This window comes from Cebus imitator, unplaced genomic scaffold, assembly GCF_001604975.1.
Source record: "Cebus imitator isolate Cc_AM_T3 unplaced genomic scaffold, Cebus_imitator-1.0 Scaffold441, whole genome shotgun sequence".
Taxonomy (NCBI): Eukaryota; Metazoa; Chordata; class Mammalia; order Primates; family Cebidae; genus Cebus; species Cebus imitator.
Window position 1 is genome coordinate 817,768 of NW_016107756.1, and position 15,583 is coordinate 833,350.

The following is a 15,583-nucleotide window of genomic DNA, read 5'->3' on the forward strand; positions in this document are numbered from 1 at the left end:
GATCTCGGCTCACCGCAACCTCCGCCTCCTGGGTTCAGGCAATTCTCCTGCCTCAGCCTCCTGAGTAGCTGGGATTACAGGCACGTGCCACCATGCCCAGCTCATTTTTTGTATTTTTAGTAGAGACGGGGTTTCACCACGTTGACCAGGATGGTCTCGATCTCTTGACCTCGTGATCCACCCGCCTCGGCCTCCCAAAGTGCTGGGATTACAGGCTTGAGCCACTGCGCCCGGCCTCTTCTTTTTTTTTGAGATGGGATCTTGCTTCTGTAGGCCAGGCTGGAGTGCAGTGGCCTCATATCAGCTCACTGGAATCTCAGTCTCCTGAGTTCAAGCAATTCTCCTTTCTCAGCCTTCAAGTAGCTGGGATTACAGGTGCGTGCTACCACGTCCAACTAATTTTCGTATTTTTATTAGAGATGGGGTTTTGCGACGTTGGCCAAGCTACTCTTGAACTGCTTCCTGTCTTCAAGCGATCCTTCTACTTCAACCTCTAAAAGTGCTGGCATTACATGCGTGAGCAACCATGCCCGGCCTTTCTGTTTTGAGACAGGGTCTTGTGCTATCTCCCAGGCTGGATTGCAGTGGTGCGATCTCGGCTTACTGCCACCTTCACATTCTGGGCTCAGGCAGTCTTTCTGTCTCAGCCTCCCTTGTAGATGGGATTACAGGTGTGTGCCACCATGTCCGGCTAATTTTTGTATTTCTGGTAGAGATGGGGTCTTGCTGTGTCGTCCTGGCTAGTTTTGAACTCCTGGACTCACTTGATTCACCTGTCTCGGCCTCCCAGTGTGCTGTGATTATAGGCATTAGCTGCTGTGCCCAGCCTATTTTTAACGTTTTGAGGAAACACCAAACTATGTTAAAAATATGCTGCACTATTTTATATTCCCCATACGGTATTTAAGGATGGTGATTTTTCTCAGACTTTGCTAACATTTGTTATTTTACAAATCTTTGGATTATAGCGTTTCTAGTGTGTGTGAAAGGTATATGCTGCCATTGTGGTTTCAGTGTAGATGGCCATGATGGCAATGATATTGATCATCTTGTTATGTGCTTGTTGTCTGTTTGCATGTCTTATTGGTGAAGTGTGTGTTTAACTGTTTCTGTCTTTTGTTTTTGAGATGAAGTCTTGCTCTGTTGTCCAGGCTGGAGTGTAGTGGGGCGATCTCAGCTCACTGCAACCTCTGTTTCCTGCATTCAAACTAGTCTCCTGCCTCAGCCTCTGCAAGTAGTTGAGATTACAGGCTCCCACTACTATGCCTAGCTAATTTTTTGTATTTTTTCTTCTTGAGATAGAGGGTAGCTCTATTGCCAAAGTTGGAGAGCATTAGCGCAATCTGTGCCCATTGCAACTTCTACTTACCGTGGTTAGGGTGAGGGTTAGGGATTAGGGGTTATGAGTTAGGAATTAGGGTTTATGGGTGCGTCGCGTGACAGCGCCGGTCCTGCAGGGCCTGGTCACCCCACTGTGTTCCATGAGCAGTGGTGCCAGACGCCACCTTCTTTGTTTCTGCACAACTTGGCTCAGTGACATTCAGGCCTCCATGCCCTAGGGGCCACAGCTCTTTAAACGCCATCAGGAATTTTCTGATTCTTCTTCAAGAGCATGAGGGCTGGGAGGGGCCTTTGCTCAGCCAGGTCCTGAGGCTAAACCTCAACCCCAGCGTTTCCTCAGGTGAGGACCCTCAGGGATGCAGGTGCCTGGCTCAGGCTCTGAGCTGGGTGTTGGGACTCGGGGTGACCGTGCTGTGGGTCCCTTGTGCCCGCACAGGACAGGCTGACTTTGGGCCCTGCCAGCCTCAGAGCCACCATGAGGGTGAGGGCTGAGCCTGAACCTGAATCTGGCCACAGTCCCCAGAAAATAGTTCCAAAGCTGCTGGGAACGGGGCTGCAGCTCTGTGGTCTCATCACTTCCCCGCTGGGTTCACCCTCTCCAGCTCAGCCAGTGCCATGTGGGATCTTTGCTGGAGGTGCCTCTCCACCCCTGTACTTTCACACCCCTCGGAGCCTAAGCCTGTGATGCACACACTCTAGAATACGGCTTGCTTTCTGGTGCTTTCTCTGAGGTCTTGGGCGCTGGCAGCCTCTCTGGCCATGCAGTGCGCCTGTGGTGGCTGCTCTGGGTGTCCCCCCTAGTCCCGAGTGAGGAGAAAGTTCAGGAGAAGGGCTGGTGCAGGTGGCGCCCAGAGTACACTGAGGGCCTCGGCAGGTGCAGGGTGGAGGACCCTGAAAGCCCGTTGTCTCTCGGGACCTTGTGTCTCGCCTGGCGTGGACGCCCCTGTGGCTGTCCCACAGCCTCACCACGGTGCTCCAGGGACAGGACTCGCCCAGTGGTGGGCAGATGTCACCTCCCTGTTTCCCAGCGTGGCCTTCCCTCTGGTGTGTCTGTGTCTCAGCTCCTCTCCTTGTGTGGGGGCCAGTCAGACTGGATTAGGGCTACCCCAGTGACTACTGGGAGTGACCACTTCAACACATGAGCTTTGCAGTTAGGCAGTTCCACCCCCCACCATGGCCCCTGTCACCACTGAGTACTGTCAAGCAGAGACAGGAGCCTTGGATTGGTGCTGCATTTTGCAGAGACTCAGGTCCCCACAAAGTGAGTGAACATGTTGAGCCGAGGCGGATGGCCTGAGTGCCTGGTTTCTGGAGCACCATGAGGAAGCTCTTTACTCACAGCACCAGTGTGCGGCACAAATAGAATATGAATATATTTTTAAGAGAGTACATCTAGACTGTGTATATATTTTATAACAGAGTACAAACGGACTTTGTATATTTTTTATAACAGTATTTTGAGAGTTTTATATTTTGCATAATGGAGTACAAACAGGGTATGTATATTTTTTATAACAGAGTACAAATAGAATTTGAATATATTTTATAAGAGAGTACATTTATAGACAGTGTATATATGTTATAACAGAGTACAAAAGGACTTTGTATATGTTTTATAACAGAGTATTTTGAGAGTTTTTATATTTTGTATAATGGAGTACAAACAGGGTATGTATATTTTTTATAACAGTAGAAATAGAATTTGAATATATTTTATAAGAGTACATCTAGATGGTGTATATTTTATAACAGTACAAAAGGAATTTTTATATTTTTATAACATTATTTTGAGTTTTTATATTTTGTATAGTGGAGTACAAACAGGGTATGTATATATTTTTTATAACAGTACAAATAGAATTTTAATATATTTTATGAGAGTACATCTAGACAGTGTATATATTTTATAACAGAGTACAAAAAACCTTTGTATATTTTTTATAACAGAGTATTTTGAGAGTTTTTATATTTTGTATAATGGAGTACAAACAGGGTATGTATATTTTTTTCTAACAGAGTAGAAATAGAATTTGAATATATTTTATAAGAGAGTACATCTAGACGGTGTATATATTTTATAACAGAGTACAAAAGGATTTTGTATAGTTTTTATAACAGTAATTTGAGAGTTTTTATATTTTGTATAATGGAGTAGAAACAGGGTATGTATATTTTTTATAACAGAGTACAGATAGAATTTGAATATATTTTATAAGTGTAATCTAGATGGTGCATATATTTAATAGAGTACAAAAGGACTTTGTATATGTTTTATAACAGAGTATTTTGAGAGTTTTTATATTGTGTATAATGGAGTACAAACAGGGTATGTATATTTTTAACAGAGTACCAATAGTATTTTAATATATTTTATAAGAGAGTATATCTAGATGGTGCATATATTTTAACAGAGTACAAAAGGACTTTGTATATGTTTTATAACAGAGTATTTTGAGAGTTTTTATATTTTTTATAATGGAGTGCAAACAGGGTATATATATTTTTATAACAGAGTACAAATAGAATTTGAATATATTTTATAAGAGAGTACTCTGTTATAATGAATATACCCTAATTTTAATCTGTTTTAATAACTATACACACTCTCAAAATTCTGTTATAAAAAATATACACCCTGTAATTTTAATCTGGTATAAAATATATACACCCTCTATTTGTACTGTTACAGAAAACATACACCTGCTATTTGAACTCAGTTGTAAAAAATATACACTCTAAAATTATTCTATTATAAAAAATATATACCCTCTATTTGTACTGTTGTAAAAAATATACACACACTGTTTGTACTCTGTTACACAAAATATAAAAGCTCAAATTCTACTCCATTATAAAAAATATACACACTCTCAAAATACTCTTGTTATAAAAAATATACACTATTTCTACTTTGTTATAAAAAATATACACCCTGTATTTGTACTGTTATAAAAAATATATAACTTCTATTTGTACTCAGTTGTAAAAAATATACACCCTCTCAAAATATTCTGTTATAAGGAATATACACCCTGTAATTTTAATCTGTTATATAAAATATACACCCTGTAATTGTAATCTGTTATAAAATATAAACATCCTCTATTTGTACTCTGTTATATAAAACACACATCCGCTGTTCCAACTCAGTTGTAAAAAATATACACACACTACTTGTACCCTGTTATAAAAAATATACACCCCCTATTTGTATTCTGTTATATAAATATACATGCTCAAATTTTACTGTTATAAAAAATATACACACTATTTTTACTAAGGTATAAAAAATAAAGAAACTATTTCTACTCTGTTATAAAAAATATACAAACTCTATTTGAACTCTGTTATAAAAAACATACACACTATATATTAACTCTTATAAAAAATATGCAAAGTATCAAAATAATCTGATAAAAAAATTCACTCTATTAGAACTGTTATAAAAAATACACACACAAATTGAACTCTGTTATAAGAATTATACAAACTCTCAGAATACTCTGTTATAAAAAATAGACACTGAACTCTGTTATAAAATATATACAAACTATCAAAATACTGTGTTATAAAAAGCATAAAAATTCTATTTGAACTGCATTATAAAAAATGTATGCACTATATTTAACTCTGTTATAAAATATATACAAACTCTCAAAATACTCTTTTATAAAAAATATACAGTCTATTTGAACTCTGTTATTAAAAATATACACACTCTATTTGAACTCTTTTATAAAAAATATACCCTCTATATTTTAACTCTTATTTAAAAATATACAAAATATCAAAATACTCTGATATAAAAATATACAAACAAATTTCTCTGTTATAAAAAATATAAACCGTCTATTTGAACTCTTATAAAAAATATATACAAACTCTCAAAATACTCTGTTATAAAAAATACTCATACTCTATTTGAACTCTGTTATAAATATATACAAACTCTGAACTCTGTTATAAGAAATACACACACTATAATTTAACTCTGTTTTACAAAATGTACAATCAATCTATTGAAATACTCTGCTGTAAAAAATATACACACTATAATTTAACAGTTATAAAAAAATATTCAAACTATCAAAATACTCTGTTATAAAAAATATACACAGTATATTTTACCTGTTATAAAAAATATACACTCTCAAAAACTATAATTAAAAATATACACACTCTATTTGAATCTAAGAAATATACAAACTGTCAAATATACAAAGTCTATTTGAACTGTTACAAAAATAAACACTATATTTTAACTCATAAGAAATATAAAAACTCAAAATACTCTGTTATATAAAATATAAAAACTATATTTCTACTCTGTCATAAAAAATATACACGTTCTTTTGAACTCTATTATAAAAAATATACAAACTATTTGAACTGTTACAAAAAATATATACACTCTTAACTCTGTTATAAAAAAATATACACTATATGAACTGTTATGAATATATATAAATTCTCAAAATACTCTGCTATATAAAATATACACACTATATTTTAACTGTTATAATAAATATAAAAACTATCAAAATGCTGTTATAAAAAATATACACTATTTGAACCCTTTTATAAAAAATATACCAACTCTATTTGAACTCTCTTATAAAAAATATACCCACTATATTTTAACTCTTACAAAAAATATATATATTTTCAAAATACTCTGTTATAAAATATAAACAATCTGTCAAAATGCTGTTGTAAAAAATATACACACTCTATTTGAACTCCGTTATAAAAATATACATATTATATTTTAACTCTTATAAAAAATATACAAAATATACAAACTATGAAAATACTGTTATAAAAAATATACAAACCCTATTTCCACTGTGTTATAAAAAATATACACACTCTATTTGAACTTTATTATAAAAAATATATAAACTCTCAAAATATTCTGTTATAAAAACTATACAAACTCTATTTGAACTCTGTTATAAGAAATATACACACTATATTTTAAGTCTGTTTTCAAAAATTTACAAACTATCAAAATACCCTGCAATAAAACATATACACACTATTTTAACTCTTATAAAAAATATACACACTCTCAAAATACTGTTATAAAAACATACAAACTATTTCTACTCTGTTATAAAACATATACACACTCTGTTTGAACTCCATTATACAAAATATACAAACTCTAATTGAACTCTGTAATAAAAAATATACACACTATATTTTAACTGTTATAAAAATATATAAACTATCAAAATTCTGTTATAAAAAATATACACACTATTTGAACTCTGTTATAAAAAATATACACACTCAATTTGAATTCTGTTATAAAAAATATACACACTATAACTCTATTATGAAAAAATCTACAAACTCTCAAAATACTCCACTAAAAAAATATATAAAAAGGAATACAAACTATCAAAATGCTCTTATAAAAAAATACACACTCTGTCAACTCTTTTATAAAAAATATACAAATTCTATTTGAACTGTTATAAGAACTATATCCACTATAATTTAACTGTTATAAAAAATATACAAGCTATCAAAATACTCCGTTATAAAATATATACAAACTACCAATATTCTTTCTTATGAAAATTATAAACACTCTATTTGAAAACTTTTGTAAAAATATACAAACTGTATTTGAACTTTGTTATAAAAAATATACACACTATATTTTAACCATTATAAAAAATACAAACTATTGAAATACTCTGTTATGAAAAATATACAAACTCTACTCCTACTCTATTATAAAAAATAAACACACACTATTTGAACTCTGTTATAAAAAATATAAAAACTCAAAATACTGTTACAAAATATATACACTATTTGAACTGTTATAAAAAAATATAAAAACTATTTGAACTGTTATAAAAAATATACACTATATTTTATCTCTGTTGTAAAAAATATACAAACTCTCAAAACACTCTGTTATAAAAAATATACACACTGTCTTTAAACTCTTGTAAAAAATATACAAACTCTCAAAATACTCGGCTATAAAAAGTATACAACCTATCAAAATTCTGTTATAAAAAATATAAACCCTCTATTTGAACTCTTTTATTAAAAATATACAATCTCTCAATATAATCTGTTATAAAAAATATACACACTCTAGTTGAACTCTGTTATAAAAGATATACAAACTCTCTTTGAACTCTTATAGGAAATATACGCACTATATTTTAACTCTGTTCTTAAAAATACACAAACTGTCAAATTACTCTGCTGTAAAAATACTATTTTAACTCTGTTATAAAAAATACACTCTATTTGAACTCTAAAAATATATAAACTCTATTTGAACTCTTATAAAAAATATACACACTATATTTTAACTGTTATAAAAAATATACAACCTATCAAAATACTATATTATAAAACATATACACCCTGTATTGGAACTCTGTTGTAAAAAATATACAGACTGTATTTGAACTCTGTTATAAAAAAATATACAAACTCTCAAAATACTCATTATAAATATACAAACTTTGAATCTGTTATAAAAAATATACACACTATATTTTAACCCTGTTATAAAAAATATACAAACTCTCAAAATACCTTGTTATAAAAAATATACACACTCTATTTGAACTCTTATAAAAAATATACAAACTCTATTTGAACTGTTATAAAAAAAATACACATTGTATTTTAACTGTTATAAAAAATATACAAGCTATCAAAATACTGTTATAAAAAATATACAAACTTTATTTCCACTCCATTATAAAAAATATGCACTCTCTTTGAACTCTTATTAAAAATATACAAACTTTCAAAATACTCTGTTATAAAAAATATACAAAGTCTATTTGAACTCTTATAAAAAATGTACAAACTGTATTTGAACTCTGTTTTTAAAAATATACATACTCTCAAAATACTGTTATAAAATGCATACACACTCTATTCAAACTCTGTTATAAAAAATATACACTATTTTAACTCTGCATTTTAACTCTGTTTTTAAAAATATACTCTCAAAATACTTTGTTATAAAATATGTACACTATTTGAATTCTTATAAAAAATATACAAACTCTATTTGAACTTTTATAAAAAATATACACTATTTGAACTCTTATTAAAAATATACACACTATTAACTCTTATAAAGAATATAAAAGCAATCAAAATACTCTGATACAAAAATATACACACTCTATTTGAACTGGGTCCCCTTTTGAACGACGTTTGGAGCTCCAGGAAGCAGAGTTGCCCATTTACCTGATTGAAAAAGGGATTCAAGAGCAAAATCAGACCGGAGATTCCCGAGCAGAAAAGCACCACGCATCTTGATGCCGCTGTTTTGGCCGGCGCAGTGGGTTGCTCAGATTTTGGCACTGGGCATCAACAAGTTGAATATCCGCTCAGCGACCTAATTTCAAAATTGGCAATCACAAAGATGACAGGTGGATAAACTCACAATGATGGGAAGAAACCAGCGTAAAAAGGTTGAGAGTACCCAGAATCAGAATGCCTCTCCTTCTACAGGGGATCACAGTTCCTCATGCTCAAGGGAACAAGGCCTGATGGAGAACAAGTGCATTCCATTAACAGATTTAGGCTTCAGAAGGTGGATAATAAGGAACTTTTGTGAGTTAAAAGAACATGTTTTAACCCAATGTAAAGAAACTAAGAAGTTTGAAAAAAGGTTTGATGAAATGCTAATGAGAAGGGACAATTTAGAAGCGAAAATAAGTGAATTAATGGAACTGAAGAATACAATACAAGAACTTCATGAAGTATGCACAGGTTTTAACAGTTGAATTGATCAAGCAGAAGAAAGGATATCAGAGGTCGAAGATCTACTTAATGAAATGAAACCAGAAGACAAGATTCGAGAAGAAAGAGTAAAAAGAAATGAGCAAACTCTCCAAGAAATATGGGACTATGTGAAAAGACCTAATTTACGACTGATAGGCGTACCTGAATGTCATGAAGAGAATGAATCCAAGTTGGAAAATATTCTTCAGGATATTATTCAGGAAAACTTTCCTAACCTAGTAAGGCAGGACAATACTCACCTCCAGGTAATCCAGAGACCACCACAAAGATATTCCTCAAGTAGAGCAACTCCAAGACACATAATTGCTAGATTCACTAGGGTTGAAATAAAGGAGAAAATTCTGAGGGCAGCTAGAGAGAAAGTTCAGGTTACCCATAAAGGGAAGCCTATCAGACTTACAGCAGACCTCTCAGCAGAAACCTTACAATCTAGAAGAGAGTGGGGGTCAGTATTCAATATCTTCAAAGAAAAGAATTTTCAACAGAGTCTCATGTCCAGCCAGGCTGGGCTTCATAAATGAAGGAAAAATAAAATTTTTCATGAATAAGCAAGCACTCAGAGATTTCATAACCACTAGGCCTGCTTTGCAAGACCTTCTGAAAGAGGCTACAAACAGAAAGGGGCAACCAGTATCAGTCATCCCAAAAATTTACGAAAACATAAAGAGTATCTCCATAATGAAGAATCTACATCAACTAATGGGCAAAATAGCCAGCTAGCATTAAATTACAATATTGAACTCACAAATATTAATATTAATTCTAAATTAAAATGGATTCAGTGCCCCAGTTAAAGACACAGACAGGCAAATGGAATAAAAAGTTAAAATCGATTGGTACGTTGTATCCAGATCTAACTCACAACGACACACAAAGACTCAAAATAAAGGGATGGAGAAAGATTTACCAATTAAATGGAGAGCAAAAAAAAAACAGGAGTTGTAACTTTTGTCTTCGACAAAATGGACTTTAATAGTAACGAAGACCAAAAGAAACAAAGGACATATAATGGTAAAAGGGTCATGCAACAACAGTAGTTAATGATTATAAATATATATGTACCCAATTTAGGAGTACCCAGATACATAAGACAAGTTCTTATTGACTTGTAAAGAGATTTGGACTCCTGCACAATAACAGTGGGAGATTTTGACATCGCATTGTTAATATTCGATGGATCAATCAGATAGAAAATTAATAGGGATAGCTGTGATTTGAATTTACACCTGGAATAAGTAAGCTCAGGGAATATTTATGGAATTCTCTGCCCCAGGCCTACAGAACATACATTTTTCTCAGTATCATATTACACCTATTCTGAAAGTGACTACATAATTTGAAGTAAATTACTCTTCAGTATTTGCATAGCATCTCACAGACTTAAATGAAATATTGGTTGGCTGTTTGTTTATTTTCTTCACTTATTCCTTCCTGTCTCTGTTTTTAAGTACAATTATTGGCATAAAACATTAAAAAAATAGTTTTTTAAGATTGCCCTCCAGCCTGGGCAATAGAGCAAGAATCCTGTTCTCTCTCCCTCTTTTTCTCCTTCCTTCTTTCTAAAAAAAATACACCTTCTATTATATACTCTGTTATAAAAAAAATACACCCGCTGTTTGTACTCAATTATAAAAAATATACACACTCTCAAAATACTCTTTTATAAAAAATATACACACACTGTTTGTACTAAGGTATAAAAAATATACACCTTGTATTTGTACTCTGTTATAAAAAATATAAACACTCCTCCAATAGTCTGTTATAAAAAATATACACTCTGTAATTGTACTCTGTTATAAAACATATACACACATTTGTACTCTTAAAAATATACACCATGTATTTTTACTCTGTTGTAAAAAATATATACACACTATTTGTACTCTGTTATAAAAAATATACACCCTGTATATGTACTCAGGTATAAAAAAATACACACTCAAATAATACTCCATTATAAAAAATGTATACCCTCAATTTGTACTTATTTTTTTTAAAACCCTCTGTACTGTTATAAAATATATATACCATGTATTTGAACTGTTATAAAAAGTATACACCTTCTATTCATACCCTGTGATAAAAAACACACATACTCTCAATATACTCTTATACAAAGTATACATCCTGTGTTTATACTGTTATAAAAAATACACACACTTTATTTGTACTCTACTATAAAAAAAATATACCTATTTTTACTCAGTTGTAAAAAAATATACACCCTCTCAAAATATTCTGTTATAAAAAATATACACACACTACTTGTACACTTTTATAAAAAAATATACACCCTGTATTTGTACTCTAAGAAATATACACGTGCAAATTGTACTCAGTTATAAAAAAGATACATACTTTAAATACTCTGTTATAAAACATATACACACACTATTTGTACTAAGGTATAAAAAATATACACACTCCCAAAATACCCTGCTATAAGAAATATACACCCTGTATTTGTACTCTGTTATAAAAAATATACACCCTCTATTTGAACTCACTTGTAAACAATATACACCCTCTTAATATACTATGTTATAATAAATATAGACAATCTCACAATACTGTTATAAAAATATACACCCTTTAATTGTACTCCATTATTAAAAATATACACACTCAAAATACTCATAAAAAATATACACATGCTTTTTTTTACTAATGTATAAAAAATATTCACACTCACAAAATACTGTTATAAAAAATATACATCCTGTAATTGTACTTTGTTATATAAAATATACACGCTGTATCTGTAATCTATTATAAAAAAATATACACCCTCTATTTGTACTCTGTTATAAAATATATACACCGTCTATTTGGACTGTGTTATAAAAAATATACAGCTAGTGCTCGACTTACGACCACCGTCAGGACCACGGACCAGTCATAACACGATTTGGTCGTAAGTTGAGTAGGCTATATGTACAGTTGAAATGGTGCACGTGGAGATGATAGTGCTGCCAGAAGCTGGTCTGCACTGTCATACGCCCAGCTGGGCACGTTTCCTCTGCCAGACGCGGAGCAGTCGTGGCTAGCAATTGTGGTTGTGAAGTCAAATGGTCGTAAGTTGCATAGGTCATAAGTGGATCAATACGTGTACACACTTTCAAAATCTGTTATATAAAATATACACAATCTAATTTTACTCAGTTATAAAAAATAAAAACTCTCACAATACCCTGTTGTAAAAAACATAAATATACACCCTCTCAAAGTACAATGTTATAAAAAATATACACACGCTATTCGTACTAAGGTAAATAAAATATACACACCCACACAATGCTGTTATTAAAAATTTACACCCTGTATTTGTACTGTTATAAAAAATACACCCTCTATTTGTGCTGTTATAAAAATATACACCCTCCCAAAATACTGTTATAAAAAATATAGCCAGGCGCGGTGGCTCACGCCTGTAATCCCAGCACTTTGGGAGGCTGAGGCGGGTGGATCACGAGGTCGAGACCATCCTGGTCAAAATGGTGAAACCCTGTCTCTACTAAAACTACAAAAAATTAGCTGGGCATGGTGGTGCGTGCCTGTAATCCCAGCTACTCAGGAGGCTGAGGCAGGAGAATTGCCTGAACCCAGGAGGCAGAGGTTGCGGTGAGCCAAGATCGCGCCATTGCACTCCAGCCTGGGCAGCAAGAGTGAAACTCCGACTCAAAAAATAATAAAATAAAATAAAATAAAAAATATACATACTCTCAAAATATTCTGTTATAAAAAATATACACAGTCTAATTTTTCTGAGTTAATATATGTACTCTCAAAGCACTCTGTTATAGAAAATATACACACACTAACTGTACTAAGGTATAAAAAATATACACTCTCAAAATTCTCTTATATAAAATATACACCCTGTAATTGTACTGTTATAAAAAATGTACACCCTGTATTTGTACTCTGCTACACAAAATATTCACACTCTCACAATACTCTTATAAAAAATATACACACTCTGTGTACTCAGTTATGAAAAATATACTCTCTTTGTACTGTTATTAAAAATATACACATTCTCACAATACTCTCTTAGAAATATACACAATCTATTTTTATTCAGTTGTTAAAAATATACACACTTTCAAAATACTCATAAATATACACTATATTTTTACTCACATAAAATATATACACACTCTCAAAATACTCATAAAAATAATACACATTTTTACTAAGATCTAAAGATATACATTCACAATACTCTGTTATAAAAAATATACAATCTCTATACTGTTGTAAAAAATATACACCCTCTCAAAATTCTGTTAAAAAATATACACTCTGTATTTATACTCAGTTATAAAAAATATACACACTCAAAAAATACTCTGTAATAAAAAATATAATGCCACTATTTGTACTCTGTTATAAAAAATATACACCCTGTATTTGTACTTCGTTATAAAAATATACACCCCTAATTTGTACTCTAAGAAATATACACCCTGTATTTGTACTCTCTTATAAAAAATATACACCCTCTATTTGTACCCTGTTATAAAAAATATACCCACTGTCAATATACTGTTATAAAAAAACACACCCTGTATTTACATTCCATTATAAAAAGTATAAACCCTCTGTTTTTACTCTGTTATAAAAAATATACCCTCTATTTTTACCCAGTTGTAAAAAATAAACACCCTCTCAAAATACTGTTATAAAAAATATACACCCTCCATTTGTACTCTGTTATAAAAAATATACACACACCATTTGTACTAAGGTACAATAAATATACACACTCTCACAATAGTCTTTTATAAAAATTATACACCGTGTATTTGTACTGTTTTAAAAATATATATACCCTCTATTTGTACTCTGTTATAAAACATATACACCCTCTTTTTGCACTCAGTTGTAAAAAATATACACCCTCTTATAATAGTTATAAAAAATATACTCTCTATTTTACTGTTATAAAAAATATACACACTCCATTTTTACTGTTATAAAAAATATACACACTCAATTTGTACTCAGTTGTAAAAAATATATACACTCTCAATACTTTGTTATAAAAAATATACACCCTTGAAATAAATTGCTGTTGGATGTCTAAGATGGCCGTTTAGGAACAGCTCAGGATTGCAGCTCCCAGTGAAAGTGCAGAGGGTGAGTGGACGCCACATTTCCAGACAGATTTTTATTGCCCACAGACCAGGAGATTCCCAGGTGGAGGAGACCTACGGATTGCCAGCGTGGCTGTTTTGGCCTGCACGGCTGTTTTGGTTGGTGTGGCTGTTTTGGCCAGCATGGCAGCTTTGCCCGGTGCAGCTGCTTTGCTGGCACCCCAGTGCAGTGGTTCTCCATACAAAATACACTGGTCTGGGTGCCCTTTAAGCTGGTAATTGGAGCCCTGGGAAGTCGCCCATTCATCTGATTAAAAAGGGGACTGAACAGGAAGCCAGCCCAGATTCCTGGGCAAAAAAAGCAGCATGAATCTCAGTGCCACTGTTTAAGCCAGCGCAGCGAGTCGCCGCATGGGAAATCACACAGATCCCGGCGCCTTAACAGCAGGCGACTGGAACACCTGGGAGAGAGTCGACTGTTCAGCTAAAGAAATAAAAAAGGCTCTGAGGCAGGGAGCCAGGTGATCAGGCTTGGCTGCTCCCACCCGCACAAAAGAACAGCAGTCAGAAACTCTCTGGATTGAGAATTTCACAGCAAATGCAGCTGAACCCGGGATGATCCAGCTCTGTGGGGGAGGGGCATCCGCCATTACCGAGGCACTCCACTATGGAGGTAGCCAATGCTGAGGCAGCCTGCTGTTGCCAAGGCAACCTGCCGTTGCCCAGGCAACCAGCCATTACAGAGAGAGTCTGCCATTACAGAGGTGGGCCACCATTGCTGAGGCAGTTCTAACTACACCCATATAAACAGGAGTGCAAGGAAGCTCACATGGCAGCTGGGTGGAGCCCACAGCAGCTCAGCAAAGCCTCTGCAGGCAGACAGTGACTAGGCTGCCTCCTTGCTGGGCAGGGCAACCCTGAAAAAAAAGGCAGCAGCACAATGGAAACTCATAAAGCCGTAACTCCCTGGAACAGAGCACCTGGGAACAAAAAGCAGTTTATGAGTTCTGCTGCAGCAGGCCTAAACGTACTTGCCCAGCAGCTCTGAATGAACAACAGAGCTCACAGCTCAACACTTGAGCTCCTATAAAGGACAGACTGTCTCCTCAAGCAGCTCCCTGACCCCTGTATATCCAAAGAATCACCTCATAAAGGAGAGATCAGACTGACATTTGGCGGGTATCCTTCTGGGACAAAGACAGCAGAAGAACAAACTGGTAGCAACCCTTACTGTTCTGCAGCTACTGCAGGTGATGCCCAGGCAAGCAGGGCCTGGAGTGGACCTCAGCAGTCCTACAGCAGGGCCAGACTGTTAGAAGAAAAACTAAGAAACAAAA